The sequence below is a fragment of the Heterocephalus glaber genome, unplaced genomic scaffold, assembly GCF_053883595.1.
Source record: "Heterocephalus glaber isolate CG9 unplaced genomic scaffold, H.glaber_assembly_v1.0 deba00001773, whole genome shotgun sequence".
Taxonomy (NCBI): domain Eukaryota; kingdom Metazoa; phylum Chordata; class Mammalia; order Rodentia; family Bathyergidae; genus Heterocephalus; species Heterocephalus glaber.
The window spans coordinates 5433639-5456367 of record NW_028258463.1 but is presented as its reverse complement, the minus strand read 5'-3'; the positions used below and the strand labels follow the sequence as shown (position 1 = coordinate 5456367).

Below are 22729 nucleotides of genomic sequence, written 5' to 3'. Positions count from 1 at the left end.
CAGGGTATCTTGTCATTCACATGTCTGCTGCAGCCATCCTATCATTTCCATAGAATGGAATCTGAAAGTATGCAGGATATTTATCTATATTGGTTACATTTCTTGTTTTGTGACTTTTAAACAACAAGTATCGCTTATTTCCTTTCATTAAAACATACAATTCAACAGGCAGAAACAAATGCTGTCCTATTTCTAGTTTAATTCTTAGCATCTACAGCAGAACTTGGAAAAGAAAACAGCCATTAAATGTTGAGTTAATTGAGTGACTTAAAAGTATTTTGTTAGTACATGTTTTCAGGACATGAAGACTGCACTCATTGTGGGGAGTTGGTACATGTACACAGCTCATCTTCTGTTTTTTTCATTGTCTTTCCCTCCTTCCCTTCCATTCCTTAGTTCCTCTTCCCTTCTGCAAAAGATCTATCTCCCTGTTTCCTAAAGAGTTAAAAGTTGTTATATACTACACTTGATCTTAGCCAAAAGGCCGAGAAGTGATTAAAAAGTCATTATATTACAGTGATCCATGCACATCCCTGTTTATAGTAACACAACCTATAACAGCTAAATCTTGGAAGCGGCCTATTGGTTCACCAATAGATGAACAAATGAATAAAGAAAATGTAGTACATGTACATGGTGGAGTACTATACTGCCATAAAGAAGGATAAACTTTAGTTGTTTGTAGGACAATGGATGCACCTTGAGACCATAATGTTAAGTGAAATAAATAAGATGCACAAGCTTAAATATTACATGGTTTCTCTTATATGAGAAACCTCAAATACAAAATAAAAATCGATTGATTTTATGGGATCCCTGAGAAGGGTTCCTAGCCAGGACAGCAATGGCGAGGGTTCGAGGGAAGGTTTCCTGCAGGAGGCAGCTGTTGAGAGGGGTCTCAAATGATAGGCAGGCAGGGGAGGATTGAGGGAATGAGGAAGGGCACTGTAGGGCTGGGGGACAGCACAGGCAAAGCCAGGGTGGTCAGGGGCAGGTTGCGGAGGAGCTGGATGATGTCACGCAGGACTGGCCTAAAGGCGAGGCTCAAGATGCTGCAGGGACTGGACCCCAGTAGGCTGTGAAGGCTTCTATCTCACTTGAGGGAAAAGGAGAGGCATGCAGGTTCTACATGGAGCGGGGGCATGATCCCATCTGGGCTTTGGAAAGTTCGGCAGCAGAGAAAGAAACACTTGGGTGACAGAGACCGGGGGTGGAGATCCCTATCGAGAAAGACGGAAAAGACCTGTGAGCCCAGGAGCTGGGCCCGGCCTTGGTGGATGCTCAGACCGTACCAGACAAGGACACCCTGCAATCCTGATCAGCCAAAGTCCAGCCTCTCGGTGTTCATGCCTGGACCCAAAGGAAAAGTGTGGACACCGTCCCCATGACACGACTCCTTGCCTGTCAGTCATGACTGAGTGGCTGCCGTTTCTCTACCAATTAAAGTATTAGCCATGCTCCTTTCGCCCAACTGCCCAGGTAAGATACTCAGGATGTGCCCCATTTCCTGACAGCACACCGCCTGGCCTTCTCCCGGCCTTCGGAGTCTCAGTCCTTTTTTTATGTCCATGAGGGGGCCCTGGGCATGAAACCCAGGGCCTTCTCATTGAGCTACATCCTCAGCCCTTTTTCCCTTTTCTTTTGAGGTGAAACAGGTCACTAAATTGCTCTGACTGGGCTTAAACTGCCATCCTGCTGCCTCAGCCTCTCAGAGTGCTGGGATTATCGGCTAGGGCCTCCACAGCCAACTTTGTGAGTCTTTCTGAGCCCTCCTTGGAATGAGCCCTAGCTCAAATTGTTCCACAGCAGATGTGTTCCCGGTGGCCTCTGTCTGGAAGACAATGGCACTGCCAGTGTGGTCCAGGGCACTCTGGAGTCCACTTGTGCCAGCCCAGGAGAGCCGATTGCTAAACTTTTGGTAAATTTTGCAAGCCAGTTTTTCAGCACACTGCTGTTAAAACTTACATCACATAAACTTACAATGGCACTAGTGTAAGATAGTGTGCTGCAGTGTGTCTCTCCCCATGTGCAACTCCACGCTCAGTGTGCTGGTGTTGTGACCTTGAACGATGCCACGCCGGAAGCAGTTACATCGGGGAAATCAGCAGACACTAGGAATCAAGTCCTCTCCCTCCTCCTAGCTGGTTTGCAAATATTGACTAGCGCAGCACGGGTTACACAAGGTGCTGAGACATCAGCCCTTCCTGCCGCTCCTTGCCCCACCCTGGGCCCTGTCTGTTCCAAGGCTGACTGCCGGTCCATCGCTTGAGTACAAAGAGAGGCAAGAAACAGCTCAGAGGAGTTCTGACTGTACTTCTGGAGACTGTGAGAGCCACCAGAAAAGGGACCTCGATCAGCCAGCTCCCGAATAGCTCCCTGTTCTCAACTAAGAGAATAATCACAGTTGGTGTGTCTTAAATTACCTTCAGGGTCTGTTTAGAAATAAAGATGCATAAAGTTACTTATTTACTTCTTGAAATTTCCTGGCAGCTTTCAAATATCATTTAGATTAAACCAGATAGTGGAAAAGCACAGGGAGACAGAAAACGAGAGTCACACACTAACAACTGCACCCCTGGGAGAAGAACAGCAGCACCATGCTCCGGAGGAAACAGCATCCTCCAGTGACAGTATCTGGCACATTCATGGGCCAGGTAATTAATGGTTGTAAAATATTTCAAAAGCATCAAGTGCTGCATCAGTGCTGAGACATAATTGTGCCATTATAGCAGGACACGGCGCTTCATTACACACGCTTGCAGTGGGGATTCTTAAATGGGAGACATTTGCTGAGTCTTGGCGTTAATCCACTGGTTTCCATCAGGCCCTGGGCTGCCATGGTGAGGGCTGGAGGTGTGGGAGGGGCTGCGCCTGCATTAACAGGCAGAGTGAGGGGCAGTCAGTGCACCTCACCTGCCTCCCCATTTCCTCTCCACTCCTGAGGTCAGCTTCAGCTTAGTTATTTCACATGATCACTTGTGTGTCTCACCTGGAGGATTAGGATCATCCCACCTGTTTGTCTTGCCTCCACGAAGAGACCAGCCCACCACAGAGCTGCAGCCCTCATGGATTCTCTGCAAAGCTGTGTGCAATGGTAGTTTCCCTCTGCATGGCTGCTTCCACTCCCACACTATGGTCCTGCAATCCCAACCATGATGCTTCAGAGAATATACAGATGCTTCCAGCATTGGAAGCAGAGTGTCACGTACCATTCCCACTTGGTAGACTGGAAAATAGAAGCCCCCGATGCCAAGTAGCTCACCGAAGGGCTCCAGACTAGTTCTGTCTCCACATCTCATGCTTGTTCCTCTGGGCATCTCCACCTTTGGGTGGCTTGTGTCACTACTGGCTTCCTATAGTCTTGCTTGTCATCACTATCAGAGCCACATGCATCCCAGTGGACATTATAGGGGTGTTACCCTCTTGGCAACTGCATGAACCCGTGCTGCGATTCCAGCTCTAGCCGCTGACCTTGGGGAAGCCCTTAACTTCCTGGGACCTGGGTTCCTTCAAATATCACATTCATCAACTCAACATCTAAGCGAGGCAGGGAAAATTTTATTACCAGTAAATTATTAATCAGTATGCATGAATAATGCCCTCTTAAACTTTTATAACTCTTCAGAGTTTACAAAGCACTTTCCCAAGTGTTTTCTCATTTCTTCTCCCAATGCTTCTGGAGGAGGGCAAGGCAGATATTCCTGCCCCATCTTGAGTGTGTAAAAACGGAGACCTGGACAGGATTCAGAAGCATTTCGTATAAAATGTGTTTGGGGAGCACATGAATCCCTGGAGTTACTCATGGGAAAAGGGATGTGTGAGAGGTGTTATGTCACCTGCTTGGAAAGAAGTGCATTTGCATTAAAGGAAACCTGCTTCATTGTATTTAAACTACATTTGCTAAAACACATAACCATGAAAGAGAAACTTCCTTCCCTAAACTCCTCTTGGACTAGGTTTCTCTCTGGGGCTCTTGTTCTGTGGAAATGAGCTTAAGTAATGTCTGGATGATGATCAAGGTCAGTTGTTGGACTTTTTTCTGAGACAGCATTCTGCACACCCATTCCAACAAGGAGATAAAGCTTGAGATCATAAGCTTGGTTCTCCACCAGGGACAACTCCATTCCCACTCCTGCTCATTTGTGACACATGGCTGTGACATGGAGCAGTGCCTGTGGGTGTTTCTGGGGGTGCTGGGCATCTAATGAGTAAGGCCAGGGAAGCTGCTGAGCATCCTGTGCTACACAGGAAAAGCCCTCACAGCACAAAAAGTCAAAGTTGCTGAAGATAGCTTGGATTGGTGGAATAAACACCCGCTGGTTGCCTGAAACTCAGGGTTCCAATCCTGCCTGTGCAGTGTGAGAAAGGGGCTTGCTGCCATGCAGTCTCCCCTCTTTCTTAGCCCACAGTTGCAGTTTATACAGGGGCCCCTCTACCTTCTACAGTGGATTGGCAGAGCCCTGCCTTTTAGTACTGGCTGCCCGCGAAGCTGTATGACCCTTCCATGTCTTTTCCTCATTGCTGGGAATTGAACCTGGAGCCTCATACACTGAGCTCTACCACTGAGCTATGTCCTCGGCCCAGGTGTTGTGACCCTTCTGGGCCTACTCACGTGTCCACAGGGCTTTTCATCTCCCAACACCCACTGGCAGAGTGCAATGGAGAAGTCTGATGCCTGGTCTAGATAGCAGATCAGAGTTTCTCCACCTGAGATTCCTGGATCTCCAAGAGGCCTGAGAGGAGGGAAATGACCTTTTGGTTTTCAATAACGATCAGGTGTGTCTCACCCATGGGCCACGGGTGGGGCCATGCCGGGAGTTGAAAGTGGATCCCCCGTTGAGAGTGAAGCACCAGCTCTCAGCAAGTACCGTTTTCACCCCTGTGGGAACCATCGTTGGAGGGCCTGTGTGGGTGTTTACTGGGTGTGGTTGTAAAAAGGCTGATGGCAGAAGTCAGTCCACACTACTCTTTGAAATGAGACACAGCTCCCCTGCTATCAAATTGTCCCCTGCTATTGAGTTGCTTTTGGATCCTAAGTAAGAATCCTCTCTGAGCACCAGTTCATTCGATTGTTAACACAGGATTACTTTTTCTCGGTACATTTTAGATATTCATAATGATAACATTCAACATAGGGAATTTGTACCTGTGCATAATATATCTTGCTTCTTTTTTTCCCATTCTCCGCCCTTCAACTCCTCTTCCCTTCTTTATTTATAAAAGCTTTGTTTCCATTTTTCCTTCTATTCTTTTTTTTTCTTGTCCCTTCTTTCCTTTCCCCTTCCCCCTCCCTTGTTCTCCATCTCATCTGGACATTTTCTTTTCATTTCCCAATATCTACTATACATTTTGGTCCTCATTTACACCAAATAAATGTGTATTTATTTGGAACACATGTGTCTGATTTATTTCACTTAAGAATATGGTCTCAAGGGCCAGGGATTTAGCTCAGTGGTGCCATGCCTGCCTCGCAAGAATCAGGTCCTGAGTTTGATCCCCAGTATTAAAAAACAAAACAAAACAAGCAAACAAAAAAGAATATGGTCTCAAGGTACATCTATTTAGCTATAAGTGTCTCAAGCTTATCCTTCTCTATGGAAGAGTAGTACTCTATTGTATAAGAAAACCACATTTTCTTTATCCATTCATCTGTTGATGGGCATTTGTGTTGTTTCCAAAATTTAGGTATTACAAACTGTGGTATAAACATGGGTGTGCATATATCGTTGTGGTATGATGCTGTTACTTCTTTCGGGAAGATACCAAGAAAGGGAATAGCTGGGTTGAATGCAACCTTTAGTTTTATTTTTTGAGGAATGTCGCCACTGATTTCCACAGTGGTTGCACCAGTCTACACTCCCACCAACAGTGGAGAAGGTTTCTTTTTCCTCCACAGCTCCTCCAACATTTGTTATTGGTTGTTTTCTCAATAATAGCCATTCTTTCTGGAGTGAGATGGAATCTTAGCATTGTTTTAATTTTGAATTTTCAAATGACCAGTGATGTTGAACATTTTTTCATATATTTATGTGCTGTTTCTCATTCTTCATCTGAGAAGTGTCTATTCATTTCAGATTCCCATTTTTGAATTGGGTCTTTAAATTTGGGTGGTCTGATTTTTAAAAAGTTCTTTATATATTCTAGATAGTTGTCTTTTGTCTGAGGCACAGCTAGCATTTTTTCCCCACATTGTGGGTTGTCTCTTCACTCTGTTGGTGGTTTCTTTTGCTCTGTTTCTTTCTGTGAAACAGCTTTTTAATAAGATGAGCTCTCAGTTGATTCTTTGATATTTTCTATGCAATCGGGGTTTTGTTCATAAAGTCTTTGCCTACACCAATGTCTTCAAGAGTTCTGACTATTTTATCTTCCAGAAGATTTAGTGTTTCTGTTTTAAAATTTAGATCTTTGATCCATTTCAATTTTAGTTTAGTGCATGGTGAGAGATGTGGATCTAGTTTTAAACTTTAGCATATAAAAAGCCAATTTTTCCAGCACCATTTATTAAAGAGGCTGTCTTTCCTCCAGTGAGGGTGTTTGGCTCCTTTGTCCAAGATGAGGTGGCTGAGTATGTTTGGAGTTGTTTCTGCATCTTCTAATTTGTTCCATTGATCCATGTTGTTTTTATCACAGTAGCTTTGTAGTATAGTTTCAAGTCAGGGATTGTGATGCCTTTGGCCTTGTCATTGTTGCCCAGACTTGCTTTTTCTATTCTAGTCCTCTCTTGGTTCCAAATGAATTTTAGGATTGTTTTTTCTAGTTCTGTGAGATATAGTAGTGATATTTTGATCAAGATTGCATTAAATCTGTATAACAATTTTATAAGTATGGCCATTTCACTACATTGGTTCTTCCTACCAAAGAACAAGGGATATCATTCCATTCTGTGATATCCTCTTAGATCTCCTTTTTCAGAGCACTATAGTTTTCAATGTAAAGGTCTTTAATTCTTTTATTAGATTGGTTCGTAAGTATTTCATTTTTTTTATGTTATTGTGAAAGATACTGCTTCCTTAATTTCTTTCTCAGTGAGTTTGTTATTTGTGTACAGGAATGCTTTTTGAGCATTGACTCTATCCAGATATGCTACTGAATTCGGTTATTTAATCTAGAAGTCTTTTGATGGAGTTTTTGGGGTCTTCTATGTAGAGTACCATGTCATCTGCAAAAAAAAAAAAATGATAATTTAACTTCTTCTTTTCCTATCCTTATTCCTTTTATTTCTTTCTCTTGTCTAGTTGCCCTGGCTGATGTTTACAGAACTATATTGGATAAGAGTGGTGGACATTCTTGTCTTGTTCCTGATTTTAGAGTGAAAGCTCATTTTTTTGTTCATTTAGTATGATGTTGGCTGTCGGCTTGTGACAGAGTAGCTTTTATCAGATTGAGGTAAAGACCATCTATTCCATTTTTCTGCAGGGTTTTATTTATGAATGGATGTTGGACTTTGTCACGAATGATTTTTCTGCATCTATTGAGATGATCATGTGGTTTTTATCCTTGGCTCTGTTGATATGGTGTATTGCATTTATTGATTTCATATGTTGAACTATTCCTGCATCTCTGGGATGAATCCTGCTTAATCATGGTGTATAACCTTCTTGATGGTCTGCTGCATTCTGTTTGCCAGTATCTTATTGAGGATTTTCGTATCTGTATTCATTTGGGAGATTGGCCTATAGCTCTCTTTTTTGGTTGGATCCTTCTTTGGTTTTAGTCTCCAGGTAATGCTTGCTTCCAGGAATGAATTTGGGAGTATGGTTCACTTTCAGTTTCATTAAAGAGTTTGAGAAGTATTGGCCTAAGGTCTTCTCTACATTTCTTGTAGAATTCAGCAGTAAATTCATCAGGGCCTGGGTTTTTCTCTGGGTTTTTTAATTACATCTTCAATTTCATTGACTGATATTAATTTATTTAGAATTTTTATATCTTCTTGATTCAGCTTTGGTAGTTCCTATGTATCCAGGAATCTGTCCATTTCTTCTGTGTTTTCCATGTTAGCATACAGTTTCTTGAAGTAGGTATTGATAATATTCTGGATTTCTGCAGGTGTTGGGATTTCACCCTTTTCATTACTAATTGCATACATTTAAGCCTTTCCTTTTCTTGATAACGTTGGCTAAGGGTTTGTAAATTTATTCAGTCTTTCAAAGGACCAACTCTTCAATTCATTGATTCTTTGTATGGTTTTCTTGTCTCAATTGCATTAATTTCTGCTCTGATTTTTATAATTTCCTCCTTTGTACAAGCTTTGGGGTTGCCTTGGTCTTTTTCTTCTAAAAGCTCGAGGCTTGACATTAGGTTATTGAGCTTGCTCTATTTTTTTGATATGGGAATTCATCGATACAAATTTCCCCTGAAGAACTTCTTTCATTGTTCAACACAATGAAACTAATTATTCCAATGGTTCAACACAGAATTGGAATCCTCATTCTACTGTGCTAATTTAGAACGCCTTCAAAGAGGAGAGAATATAAATTTGTCTTTTTTATTAATTATATTGGTACATTTAAGATATACAATATAATGACATTCATCATTGGAAATTTGCACCTTTACATAATCTCTCTTGGTTCTTATTTTTCCCCCTTCCCCTGCCCTCCCTTCAACTCCTCCACTCCTCCCTATCTACAAAGACTTTGCTTCCATTTTTTCTTTTTCTTATATTAATTCCATTCCCTTCTTTCTTTTCTCCTACCTCTGGCACTTCTCCTTTCTCTTTGCACCTTTTCTTCCTATTTCACATTGTCTATTATACCTTTTAGTCCTTATTTACACTTTCAGTTTCTCACACTAGAGAAACTTCAGTATTTACACATGTGTTCTATTTATTTTACCTAAGAGTATTGCCTCAATGTGCATCCATTTAGCTATGTGTCTCTAGTTTCTTGTTTTTATGGCTGAGTAATACTCCATTTTATAAAAAAAACCCCACATTTTCTTTATCCAGCCTCCATTCATTAAACTAAAATTGAAATGGATTAAGGATCTAAATATTAAAACAGAAACACTAAACTGGCTGGAAGAGAGGTTAGGTAGAACTCTTGAAGACATTGGTGTAGGAAAAGATTTTATGAACAAAACCTCAGTTGCCCATAAACTAGCACAAACAATCAACAAGTGGGATCTCTTCTTACTAAAAAGCTCCTGGACAGCAAGAGAAACCACCAACAGTGTGAAGAGACAACCCACAATGTGGGAAAAAAATTTTCACCAGCTGTCCCTCAGACAAAGGTCTACTATCTAGAATCTATGAAGAACTTAAAAAAAATCAGACCTCCCAAATTTAAAGACCCAATTCAAAAATGGGCATCTGAAATGAACAGACATTTCTCACACAAAGAAGTAGAAATAGCAAATAAACATAAAAAAATGTTGAACATTGCTGGTCATTCGAGAGATGCAGATGAAAACAACGCTGAGATTCCACCTCACCCCAGAAAGAATGGCTGCTATCAAGAAATCAACCAATAACAAATGCTGACGGGGCTGTGGGGAGAAAGGAACCCTTCTCCATTGTCGGTGGGAGTGCAGACTGGTGCAACCACTGTGGAAATCAGTATGGAGATACCTCAAAGAACTAGGACTGAAAGTCCCATTTGACCCAGCTATTTCCCTGCTGGGTATCTTTCCCAAAGAATTAAAAGCATCATACCACAGTGATATATGTGCACCCATGTTCATAGCAGCACAATTTGTAATAGCTAAATTTGTTTTTTTTAAGTCTCAGTTTTACAAGAACCATTTTTTTTTCATTGGAAGATTCACAAAACTGACAGCTGCCAAAGTTAGCATCTGGCTCTTTCCCTTTTCCTGTAATATACCTTATTTGTATCCTCCATATTGACACATTCCAGTGTGATATGATGCTGGAGCTGGAAGAAGTGTGAGAGACCTTCCTTATCAGTGAGGAAACGGGGTTCTGGAGGCCACCTGATCCGCTTTGGGTCACCTGGGCAGCATAAGCAGAGGGTGGAAGTGCAGCCCTTGATTCCTGGGAACCTATGCTCACATGCTACTTCATTCCCTCCTGAGTTACAGACCGATTCCTGCCACAGAACCTAATTTTGTGATTCTGATTTTGTCTCAATTGATGCATCCTTGTGCTTTGGGGTAGGTAAAACATGGAAACCACAGCTCTGGCTTTAGAAAGACCTGGGTTGGCATGGTGCTTCTGCCACTCACAAACTCTGGGCCCTTGGACTCATTTCTTAGCCTCTTGCAGTCTTAGTTTCCTCATCTGTAAAACAGGGATCGGAAGAACCCCTGCCTTACAGGGTGGTGAGAGGTTACCTAAGATGATGGTGATGTGTGAAAGAAAGTCCCAGGCATGTAGTAAAACTGATAAGTTCTTACAGTTCTTGTTCTAGCAGCCCAAGGCAAGTATTCTACACCAAGGCCCGCCTAGGCCAACCCACTCCTGGGGCAGAAAATAGGCTGTGCTCCGTCACTGTGAAATCCAGAGAAGGATGCTGCAGAAACAAGGCATTAGCAGCCACAGTAATCTGCTCAGCTCCGTGATTGAGAAAAATAGCATCCTAGGAAACCACTGCTAGCTGAGGGCTCTTGCTTGGTACCATATTTATTTCATGTTCTAGTGTCAGCAAGTGTGGTACTGAGGAAATCACCCACAAATACCTCACACTTCCTCAGGGAAATCTCCTGAGAATATTTTCCTTCCAGCCAAGAGCTTCCCATTTAATTCAGTCTTCACATGGAGCAGCCTTCTTTGGGGCCACAGTGCTGTGTCCTCAGCAATGGTGGCTCCAGAAATCCAAGGCTGCCACAAACCCATATGCATCATGAATGTCTCTAAGCTCTAAGCTTTGCTCAGCACAGTGCCTAGGAACAGGCATTCTAGCTAGGGCAGAGGTCACACATAGCCAGGTCTCACTGGAGCCCTGTGGGGCTGGGAGCTGTGTGGGGCTAATTAGCCTCATTCAGAAACTGCTGATGAGCTAATGGAACAGAAATGTGGTCATCTCCTGAAGTCACTTAGCAGATCTGCAACCTAAAAATAAAGCAACTCTCCAGCAGTTTTCCAACACCCGGAGCCACATGTCCACCTTTCCTCCAGGAGAAAGTAGTTCAGCTGTGGTCCTTCTTTCAGTGGAGATGGAGCCAGAAGAGGCAGGGGCTCTGATATCATTGTCCCTGTCTTGCTTTTAGATGGAGGGGCCCATTCAGGAGCCCACTCTCCTCTCTCATTTTCTTGCATTTGGATCCAGAGCTCTGCTCAAATCCTGCTTTCCCCTAGAAGCTTGTGCTCTCTCTCTCTTTTTCTCTATTTCTCTGTCTCTTCTCTGTCTCTCTCTCCCTTCTCTTCTGGGGATGTCCTCTGTGCTGAGGAAATCTGCATTTTCCCATTCAGTCACTATCAGGACCCTTGAAGTGGGTACACAAACCATTCCTGTTTTACAAACAGGGAGGAGAAAGAGTAAGGGACTTGTCCCAGGTCCCATGAGCTTGCAAGTGGCACCATCAGAATTCAAATCCCAACAGTTTGACTCTTGCAACCCACCAGCCAATCAGTAAATCATGTCAGCCTTACTCTCAGGATGCATCACGAATCTGATTACTTCTCACCTCTTCTCCGGCAGAATCTGAACCTGAACTTTCTAAGTAACAGCCTTAAATGCTGAATCCTTAGAATGTTCTCCATTGCCTTCTGTACAGTTTCTTCTGTCACTGCGTCCTTATCTTGTGCGTGTGCAGTGGACCCTCGAGTGACACGCTAGGCTTTGAGTCAGTATTTGTTGGGTGACTCCATGGTATCATCTTCTGAAAGGTAATTATCTTGCTTTTATATCTACCTCCCCCAGACCACCCCACCTAGAGTTCCTTGGACAAGATTGAATGTGAGGTTTGGATCTATTACAATTTTCCTGGATATGAGGTATTTCTATTTATTGGGAATGTTCGGTCTCATATCTAGATGAGATCTCTGACTCAGAAACATAAACTCATTTCCTCTACTCTGAAGAATATTTGAAATTTTCTACTTGTACCTGAAGACTCCAACACCAACCAACCTTAGTAGGGAACAGAAGCACGGAGTTTAGAGTCAGAAGACCTGAGTCAGAGTCTCAGTTTCGCTCTGATCTTTTTCTGCTTGGCTCTGGATTCTTGGGCCTCAGTAATCTCTTCTGTTAAGTGATGTTGGTAGCACCTGCTCCCCCAGGACACCTCACAGATGAGTGTGAGGGCTAAGTTACACGTGTACATCAGTTATTATCCTCACCGAACCCACATTGATGGCAGAAATGTGTCTTTTGTTAAAATAATTGCTTAGTGATTCATTTTGGATAGAAAATCCAGTAGAAATCTTGAAGACGGTTTTCCAAGGTCTAACAGGATGTTAGTCTGAGTCTTCAGGATGCTTTCTGTAGACATTTACATGGATTATGGACTTCCTTCCTTCCTTCCTTCCTTCCTTCCTTCCTTCCTTCCTTCCTTCCTTCCTTCCTTCTTTCTTTCCTTCCTCACCCCGTCTTCCTTTCCCTTCCATCCTCCCCCTTCATCTGTTTGCCTTCAATCCTTTCCTTTCCTTCCTTCCCTCACTTTTTCCCAGTACTGGAAACCGAACCTAGGAATTTCACACTGAGCTACATCCCCAGCCCTTTTTATTTTTAAACAAGGTCTCCTTAAAGTTCTAAGTAGCCCAGGCTGGGCTGAAACTTGGGGTCCTCCTGCCCCAGCCTCCCAGAATTCTGGGATTACGGGTGTGTGCCACCATTGCCTGGCTCCTCTGACATTTTAGGCATCTGCTCGTAGCTCATAATAACTCCATTCTTTACCACATTCTCAGCATCACTACACACATTCTCCCATTATCACTGCCTTCTGGCTTAACTTTTCTTCAAAGGACCAGAGCCCCTAGATAGATATGAATTATTGAGCTGTTCATCATCCTCCAGTCTGTAGAATGGAAGCAGGTCTGGTAGTTTCAAGGATGCAGTGCTAGTGTCTCACACAGTGCATGGAAAACAGTAGACATGAGTAAACATGAGCAGAATGAACATGAAGGGAGGTGCACTACAGACACTTAGAAGGGACATCTTACTGGTCTTGGTGGGGCAGAGGCAGGGCTCTCTGTGTCTTCTTGGAGAAAATGTTACCTGCTCTGAGTTTTGAAGAATTAAAAAGTGTTAGTAAGAAAGAAAAGGAAGAACATACTTAGTGGACAACCTAAATATTATATGTAAAGACCAAAATGAGTGGATGGCCATGATTTATTTGGTCAACTTTTGGGGACTGCAGATAGAGTGACATCTTGAATCCCTTCACAGTGGCCTAAGGAGGAGGCACTTTGCAGCCCCCCTCTTCCTCACTCTCCTTTGCTCCTTAACAGTCTACTGGAGATGTTATTAACAGGGAGATTTGCAGAACTTTTCTCAAAGCCTGGTCTTTCTAACCCTTATTTTTTCTCCTTTAGTTTTCCTCTCTGTTTTGTTTTGTTTTCCTTGGTTTGTAACAGGCATGAAGAGTCCAGCAGAAGCTGAGGAAACTTCCATTTCTTTCTTCACAGGCTGCTTTGCAGGAGCCCAAACACCATGAAATGAGCTGGTGAAAGGCCAGAACAGTCACGTCGAAGCCCTGGCAAAGGGCCAGGCAGGGTGAGCGGACCCCAGGGGCTGGGGCTGCAGCCCAGGGTGTGGGCAGGGTCCGGCTCCACCCAAGGGCAGCAGCTTATGTGGCATTTCCTGCCTGTGGCAGATACTGCTCTGCAAAGAAATTGCTTTCACTTTGGGAGGCCAGTTATGGAGGGGTTATTTTCCAGTTCTGCCCTTCTGTGTTGCTGTCTTTCTATGATGGGCTTGTTCTCCTCTGTCTGCGCCTCAAGGAACAGGATGAAGGCCAAGGGCGCTCACTGCAGAGGGAGGGGAGGGTGGTTCTTGGTTACTGGAATTGCTGTTTCCGGGCTTTGTCTGGAGGCCTCAACCTCTGGAGCTGACCCTTGTGACGAGGATTATGGTGGGGGGGGGGACTTCAAACTGTGTGTGTATTCAGCTTGGGGTTGGTCCGGAACCTCTCAGAGGTTGCCGTGTGGCCACATCCCTGTGTCACAACCTGCCTTTCCCAACCTCTCTGCCAATCCTTGGATCTGCAGGGACAGTCATGATGGCTGGGCTGTGAGGAAGAGTGAGTCACACTCCTGCTTCTGGTCCCTGGCCCTTCTCAGAAGTGGTCTCACCTCCCCCTCCTCCCTGTTCCTGCCACCGTCACCTGGCTTGCCATTCTGTAGATGGCAGATGAATGAATACATGAGCAAATGAGTTAGATTTCATTCTGGTTTTGTTCTTTTGAAAATTTGGCATGTTAGCTATACTGTATTGGGTTACACTGTGACATTTTCATGCAGACATATAACACTTTGGTCCTGTCCAACTCCCTATTTGCTTCCCTTCCCTTTCCTAATCTTTCCCCTTTCTCCTGATTCCCTTCCTTTTCTGTGATAGTCCTCCCCTTGTACTTTCATGTCCCCCCCCACATTCTACATATGACCGAGAAATGTGATGTTTATCTTTTTGAGTTTGGCTTATTTTGCTTAATACAATGTAATGGTTTATATTCAGATGTCCCCCCAAAGCCTCATTCAGTCATAGATGGGATTTTTGGGAGATGGTTGGATCGTGGATTATTCCAGTGATGGGTTTTAGCTGCCCTGCATTAAGAGGTGGGATGTAGTTGGGTATATAGCAAGGAGTGCAGTTGAAAGATCTGAATCACTGGGAGTGTAGCCTGCAAGGGTTTCTCTTCTTTGCTCCTCACTTCAACTCTCTCTGCTTCCTGCGGCCATGCCACAAGGAGCTCTCCTCTGATGAGTTCCTCTGCCATGCTGCCTTGCCTTGGAGCCACTGACTGAAACCTCCTAACCATGAGCCAGAATAAACCCTTCCTCCTTTGAGCTGTGGGTCAGGTATTTTGTCCCAGCAAAGAAGAAAGTAACTAAGACACATGATGACCTCCAGTTCCATCTATTTTCCTGTGAGTCACATACTTTTGTTCTTTTTTTTTTTTTGGTACCGGGGATTGAACTCGGGTCCTTGCACTTGCGCAGCAGGCGGAGAAACCCCTGAGCTAAATCCCCAGCCCATTTTGCTCTTCTTTATAGTAGACTAATACTTAATTGTGAACATGCACCACATTTTTTTATCCACTCATCCATCCATGGGCACCTAGGCTGATCCCATAGCATGGCTATTGTGAATTATGGCACATGGCTATTCAGGTATCTCTATGTTGTGCTGACTTTGATTCCTTTGGGTATATAGCAAGGAGTGGAGTAACTGAATCATATGGTAGTGTTCTATTTTTAGTAGCTGAGGGAACCTCCATATTGATTTTCATAGTGGCTGGACTAATTTACAGTTCCACCAGCAGTGGATAAGGGTTTCTTTTTCATTGTTCTTTTACTGAGAAAGAGACCAAGCATTCAAGAGAGAGTAAATTGCTCCTGATAACATCTCCAGGATGTGGCTGAGAGGAAATCAGAGCCAAGATCTGAGCTTGACTTCTAAGACATTTCTCTTAATGCGTCCTTTCAGGGGCCTACACTCTAACAGGTCTAGGGTGTGGCAAGAGAGCCACTTGTCTCTATGCAAAACTGAGAAGGGCACTGACAGTTCAGCAACAGAAACAAATGTTATAATTTACAATCTTTGGAAAATCAGAAATTTTAAGGCCCTCCCCCAAATCCACCCTGAAGGAAACTTCAAACTTCAAACTTTTGTTTTGGTACCGGGGATTGAACTGGGGTCCTTGTGCTTGTGCAGCAGGCGGCGAAACCACTGAGCTAAATCCCTGGCCCAAACTTCAGACTTTTTAATAAGAGACAAGGTCAGTATTCCTGGTTGGTCTTTTTGCCTTAGGCTGCAGTGGGGCTCAGGCCAGCACTGATCTCATCTTTATTGAAAATATGAATATGCTTGGACTCCTCCCCTACCTTCTAGTCACAGTTATGTATTGAATCTCACATTCTTCAGTCCATTTCTTCCCTTCAAGCCTTTGTGCAAGCGCTCATGGACTGTGGGAAGTTGGCCTTTGAAATACCTCTATTTCCACATTGGTGTTTTCTGCCTATATTCCTAAACCACAGAGGATGGATCACATACACCTGGTGACATCTCTCATGTACTGTTATCAGCTGTCTTCCTCCTCTCACTGACCAGTGGCCACTCAGAGGTCTGGGGTTGGCAGCATTTCCCATCAGCACCTGGTTCAGTTTGTCACTTCCATTCTCTGTACTACCCTGTCTTCCATTTTGGGACTGTTTTGTTGCCATTTCCCTTATTATTTTGTGAACATGAGAGGGAAACAGAAAAATGAAGGAGCTGAATCTAGTGAGAGGAAGCATGCCTTTCTCTCATCATCATAACTATGGTAGGAGATAAGTGCTAATGTCGTCTTTTTATCTATGTTACCTATTACAGATGAAGATACAGAGGCACAGAGATGTAAAGAAACTTGGCCAAGGATCCACAGCTAGTGAGCATCAGAATCAGGATTGAACCTAGGTAGTCTCTCTCCAGAACTGTAGTTTTTAACCAGGACACCACATCTCTTACTATGTAGCAGATAGTTCTACTGGACTTTACTGTTTTGTTCTGAATGTCATACACATTCACAAGAGAGGCAACATCTTATCCATGCAGTCCTCCCATTTCTGCACACCCCAACCCTAGGCTCAGAAACAAATTACTGCTTCTGTGTTGCTGTCCCTGAGACTCAAAGATAGAAGTACTCTCCTTCCTGGAGTGACCTGTGGCACTTGAACACTTTCTCCCTTTCTCAAAATACTTTATTCTTTTTTTTCCCCTTAAATTCTTTTATTGGAACATTTTAGGTAGACAATACAGTTACATTTATCATTGGGTGCTTGTACCTTTACATGATGTATCTTGGTTCTTATTTTTTCCCCATTTCCTTGCCCTCCCTTTACCCCCTCCTCCCTTCCCTATTTACAAAGACTTTGTTTCCATTTTTTCCTTTTCTCATAATTTTTCCTTTCCCTTGTTTCCTTTCTCCTACCCCTCCCACTTCCCCTACCCCTTTGGACCTTTTCTTCCTATTTCACATTATCAATTATTCATTTTAATCATTTTAATCCTTATTTGAATCAAAGTTCTTTATTCTTCTTTTGCTCTACTCATTTGTGTTCTGTCTTAATTGGCTATGTCGATTTCATCTTTGCAGCATGGTGTGAAATATTTGCTGGAGAGAGAACAGGGGAGTGGGTTCTACCCAGAAGAAATGGACTTGCCAGATGTTTCTGTGGATTTTCCATAATTTTTTTTGCAAATGGAAAGTGTGAAGTTTTTCTGTAAATGGAAAGTGTAAAGTGCTGTATAAATATGCAGGAAGTGACTAATGATAAAGTTCCGTTCACGGAGATGACCCTTCTGAGACACCGTCAGCGAAGGCTATAATCGACATCATGAGAAGAACACCAGGTTGGCTCCAGGAAAGTCTGCCTACAGCTTCCAATGTGACCTTCCCAGCTGTAACACTGGGGAGGCCGTTCCTTCTTGTGTTAAAAAGTGGATAATTACTCTGCTCTGTGTACTTCACATGTTGGAATAGCAAACAAAAGAAGATATGAAAGGGTTTCGTCAAATGGGAAGCAATGTGCAGTTGAGGAGGTTGTTGGATTTTTCTTTGGAAGGATTCAGCCACAATCCATTCATTTTCAGTGCACTCTCAAAGCCCCCTCTGCTGGATTCCCTGCTTTGTTCCTTCGTCAAGCCACCACCTTTCCTACTTGCCTCTGCTGTGTGATAACATCAGCCCCATCGTTCTGGCTTCCAGTTGGGTCTGGCCAAGGAGGGGCTGAGGCAGGAGGCTGGAGCAAGGAAGGAGCAAGAGGCCACATATTTATTCCATATCCCCTACTCCATCGGGGTCTCACTGGGCTGCCCATACCCTTCACCTGAGGCTGCTCTTCCCCTCTTGTCAGCCATCCTACCTGGTCCTCTGTGTCACCTGACAGCCAGCACTGGCAGTGCACTGTCCCTATGAGTTCTACCCTCTGCACATAGCTTTGCAAGCACTCGCTCTTCCATACCCATTTCACATTCTCAGAATTCATCCTAATTCATGTTATTTCCTCCTGGGCCATCACTGATTCACCTGCTCAAGATTTCACCATCTCCAGAGATTGTGAGTAAACCTCAAGCCAGCAGAGCACTGAGTCACCTTGCTCTGAACCCAGAGCTCACATTATTTTTACCAGTTTTGCCACAGGGAACACCACAGAACATGGGATCCACTGGATAATAGTAAATGACATTAAAAATTCACGTTCAAATTCCTTTGGGAGACACAGGTTAAATAGACTACATCATCCCCCCCCCTTTTATTTCAATCTGCAGGACTTTTCAGAACACTTAATTTGCATGTAATTATGCATTTTATAAACCACCAGGAGAGAAATGCATATAATATATTTAATTGTAAGAAGCCACCAACTGTGAAATATATTACTATTTCAAAGATATTAAAATGTGAAAAGAATATTGATCTTAGAATTGCTGGGGAGTGATGATATGTATATTTTATAAATTTTGGTTAGGAAAATCTCACAGGAATAGAACTCTAGGGGTATATTTTGGCAAACTTTGGCCAATTGCTTTTGCCATGTATATATGTGTGTGTTGCCTGAACATTTCTTTTATTATTGCATTGTTTAGCTGTAATCTCTCGCTGGTAGGTAATCACTATTAGTCCCACAGTTAGATGTAGAGCTGATACATAGTATGGGCTCTGCCGATACTTGATGGCTGAGCAGGTTTGGTGGTAGAGGTTGGTGAGCTATTTACCCAGCCTAGTTCCATTTCATACTGCTACCCAAGTAAGTGCATTTCCTGTGTGTAGGTGTGGCTGTGTGAGTTCCAGCTAAGAGAATGTGGTCAGAATGAATATGTACCAGCATTTGAGCCTGGCCCATGAAGCTCTCTCCTCCCCTATGCTGGCAGGATGTCCATACCCTGGGGTAAATGTGGATCTGTGCATTGAAATCAGCAGAGTCTCCAGTAGCTGGTATCTGTGCACACACAGGTTCCCCCTACACACATCCCCTCCCCCACTGATTTCTGGAATTTGAGTGAGCAAGGACAAATTTCTGTCCTACAAAGTCACTGAGATGGTGGAGTTCATCTGTTACTGCATCTGGAATTGCATGCATTCACACAGCCCCTCCTGACTACAGAGTGGTTGGATCAAGAGTACAGCTGGTGGCTGGACATAGTACCTATGCAGTGGTTTCCCTGGGGATTACACAGAACTTCCCCCCACACCTGGCCACCTCCCCTCTGCTGCTGTCCTCCTGTCCTGTCTTGTCTGGTCTGACCACTCCCTGGCCCATGCACCCTGCTTCTTTAGATGCAACATGATAAAAGCACTTGCTAAGTTGTGTTTCATTTCTCAGTGGACATGTTTGTCTTCCTCATTTGACAGTGTTTTGAGAGGTCAGGATTCTTAACGCATTGATGCCGCTGCTCTTGATGTCCCATGTGGGTGTTGGCATTGTGTGGAGACTAAAAAAAATCGAATGAATTTATTCCTGGGACATTTTATAGTCAAGTACAGTATCTTGGATCTTGCCATAGCCTCATATTTAGACTCCCTCCAAATAAATGCCATCAAGGAAACAAAACATGAAATAGAAACTAACCAAAGATGGTGCAAGAGCAATCAGTTTTAAGAAAAGTAAACACTGAAAGCAAAATTATCTGTAACTTTCCAAGCAGGCAGTTTTATAACTAAACATATTTTGGTCATGAAATATATTTCAAAAACTTACTGGTTGAGTAAATACTTTCTTTAAATTGCTTAATCTTTTTATTTTGCCATTTTTCTCATTTATAATATGTGAATAATGCTACTTATAATGCCTAGTTGTTAATGTCTATGAAGTGCCTAAGATAGTGCATGCAGAATGAACATCTATAAAATGCTGCAAACAGTGCCCAGCATATAGTTAGTGTTCCCAAATTCCAGCCATTTTTATTACTCCTTAGGCAAAGAGTTTTCTTTCTTTATTTCATGAAGACAACTGGTTCTCACCCGAGTCAGCAAACTATGATCCCCAAGTCAGGTTTCGCTCATGGTTTGTGTTTGTTTGTCTGGCTCTGCAAGCTAAAAAAGGTTGTGTTTTTTTAAAAGTTGAAACAAACAAAAAAGAACAAAAAGAATATGCAGCAAGCTACTTGTGTCCTGTGAAACCCAAGATATTTACTCTCTGATCATTTACCCCCAAATTTTTGCAATTTCTGCTTTGGGATAACAACTCAAAGATACCCACCATGGATGTGTTCAGAATTTCTGAACAGCCCATTGCAACTTCCCCTGTGCTTTCCCTCTGTGCTTTTTAAAGCTTTTGAGATCTTTGCTAAGTCTGTAGCTTCTGTGACTGTAAAGATTCATTATACACGTGGATTGGTAAGGCTGTTACAGGAAACAGAGCAGCAAGGTGCTGAGGCTGTGTTCAGTGGGAGTTCCAACGAGTCCTCCTGTAGCATCTTGCAGAGACAGCTCCATGCAAATCAAGGCAGCAGCAAATAAAGGAGCCGCATCTAAAGCTCCATGCTAATACTTTAGAAAAGGAGCCAGGAGCCAGGAGCGAGGCACATAATTGAAAAGCAGTGCACCTGCTCAAAGCAGAAGGACTACAATAAAGAAAGGAAGAAGGGAAACTAACATTTATTTAGGCACCTATTATGTGCCAGGTGTTGTGCTAGATTCCTTCATCAGTGTTATGGTTCAGATCTAGATGTTCCCCAAAGCCTCAGGTACTCAGAGGTACGGGTTTTGAGAAGTAGTTTTATGGCTGGTTTTGCATGTATGAAGAATGCCAAGGTTGTGGAGTCAGGAAGGCTACCCAGATTTCAGAAGAAGGCCTGGGCGGCCAGGCAGTGTATCTCTGAGAGGGCAGTGTGTAAAGCTGTGGGTATGAAGCCAAAGTGCAAGGGAGACTCCAGAAGGCTGGAGAAGCCAGGAACATGGATCATCTGAGGAAAGCTGCAAAGAGTGAGCACAGCTGGCCCAAGAGAGAGGCTGTGAGGGCTGTGACCACCGGCAGTGCTGTAGAGGTGGAGCCGGCCAAGCCGTTTGAGTTCACATCTTCTCACAACTTGCTCTGGATGCTGAACATGGAATTGCAGGATTTACTGCTTACCCTGCTTGGTTTCAGTCTTGCTTTGGTCCTATTCCTTTCTACACCTCTATCTCTCCCTTTTGGAATGGAAATGTCTATCTTGTACCATCGTATGTTGGGAGTGTTTAATTTTCTTTTCACTTGTACAAGGGCTCACAGCTAGGAGTTTGCCTTAAGTCTCAGAGGAGACTCTGGACTTGGACTTTTCAGCTGTGTTGGAACTGTCAGGGCTTTGGCAGCTCTTAGAGATGGACTCTGCATTTTGCATAAGATATGCATGAGATGTCGGGGGGCCAGGTGGAATGTTAGGGTTTATATCTAGATGTTCCCCCAAAGCCTCATGCAGTCATAGGTGGGGTCTTGGGAAAGTGTTTGGATCATGGGGGCGTGACACTCACCAGTGAATTAGTCAGTGGATGAGTTTATAGGTAAATGTGATATTTGGAAGAGGAGGTAAGTCACTGGAGATATGGCCTGGCAGGGTATATCTGCCCCTCTTTCTCCCTTGAATTCTTTCTGCTTCCTGTTGGTATGCCCTGAGCAATGCTCCTCTGCCATGCCAGTCCTCCATGCACCCTTCCCTGGAGCGAGCTGAGTATGGACCAAAACCTCTACAAACTGTGAACCAAAACAAATCTTTCCTCCTTTAAGTTGTAGGTGTTGGGTATTGTGTCTCAGTGACAAGAAGGTAACTAAGACAAGCAGTGTGGTAGCCTTTTTTTTTTTTTGTAGACAATGCTTAGATTTATTGATATGTTAAGTTTTCTTTTCTCATATTTTCTTGCATTTCAAGTCTTCTTTTGAGGAAATTTTTCTTATTCCTTTGAAGATTTTTATTCTGATAAACTCCACAAAATATATTTACTGTTAGTTTTCAGTGGTTTTTTTTTTTTAACAGTATGATTTTTATTTTATTTTGTTTTTTTTAAAATTTTTTCCCCATTAACTTTATTGGTACATTTTAGGTATACAATACAGTTACATTCATCAGTAGGATCTTGTACTATTACATGAGTCTCTTGGTTCTTATTTTTTTCCCCCTTCCCTTGCCCTCCCTTCACCCCTTCCACCCTTCCCTATTTGCAAAGACCTTGTTTCCATTTTTTTCCTCTTCTCATATTTTTTTCCTTTCCCTTTTTTTCCTTCCCCTACCCCTCCCACTTCCCCTGCTCTTTTAGACCTTTTCTTCCTGTTACACAATATCAGTTATACATTTTTAAAATTACAATATTAAGATCTAGGAGACATTACCACAGATTTTACAGAATTTAAAAGGATATAGAAAGCATATTACAAAAATATTTTTTGAAATAAATTTGACAACTTCTAAGAAGTAACTTAGAAGACAAATTAATGAAACTAACTCTGGAGGAAATATAAAATTTGAATAACACCTATTAAAGAAAGTATATTCCTAGCTTGAAAACCTACCTATATGACAACAGCAGGCTCATAAACATTTTAACTGATAAAGTATATCAAACAATTAAAGCAGAAAAAAGAAGGAACACTTCTCCCCTCATTTTAGGAACTCAACATGGTGCTAATCCTAAAACTGGATAAAGGTAATAGAAGAAA

The 22729-nt window shown here is 43.0% G+C and overlaps 1 protein-coding gene and 1 pseudogene across 1 annotated transcript in view; both read right to left on the bottom strand.

Moving 5' to 3' along the window:
- The window catches only part of Ca10 (carbonic anhydrase 10 (inactive)), a 508909-nt gene that overhangs the window by 169434 nt on the left and 316746 nt on the right, over nucleotides 1–22729 (bottom strand). The window lies entirely within an intron of this gene.
- LOC147821016 (U2 spliceosomal RNA) lies at nucleotides 414–496 on the bottom strand (annotated as a pseudogene).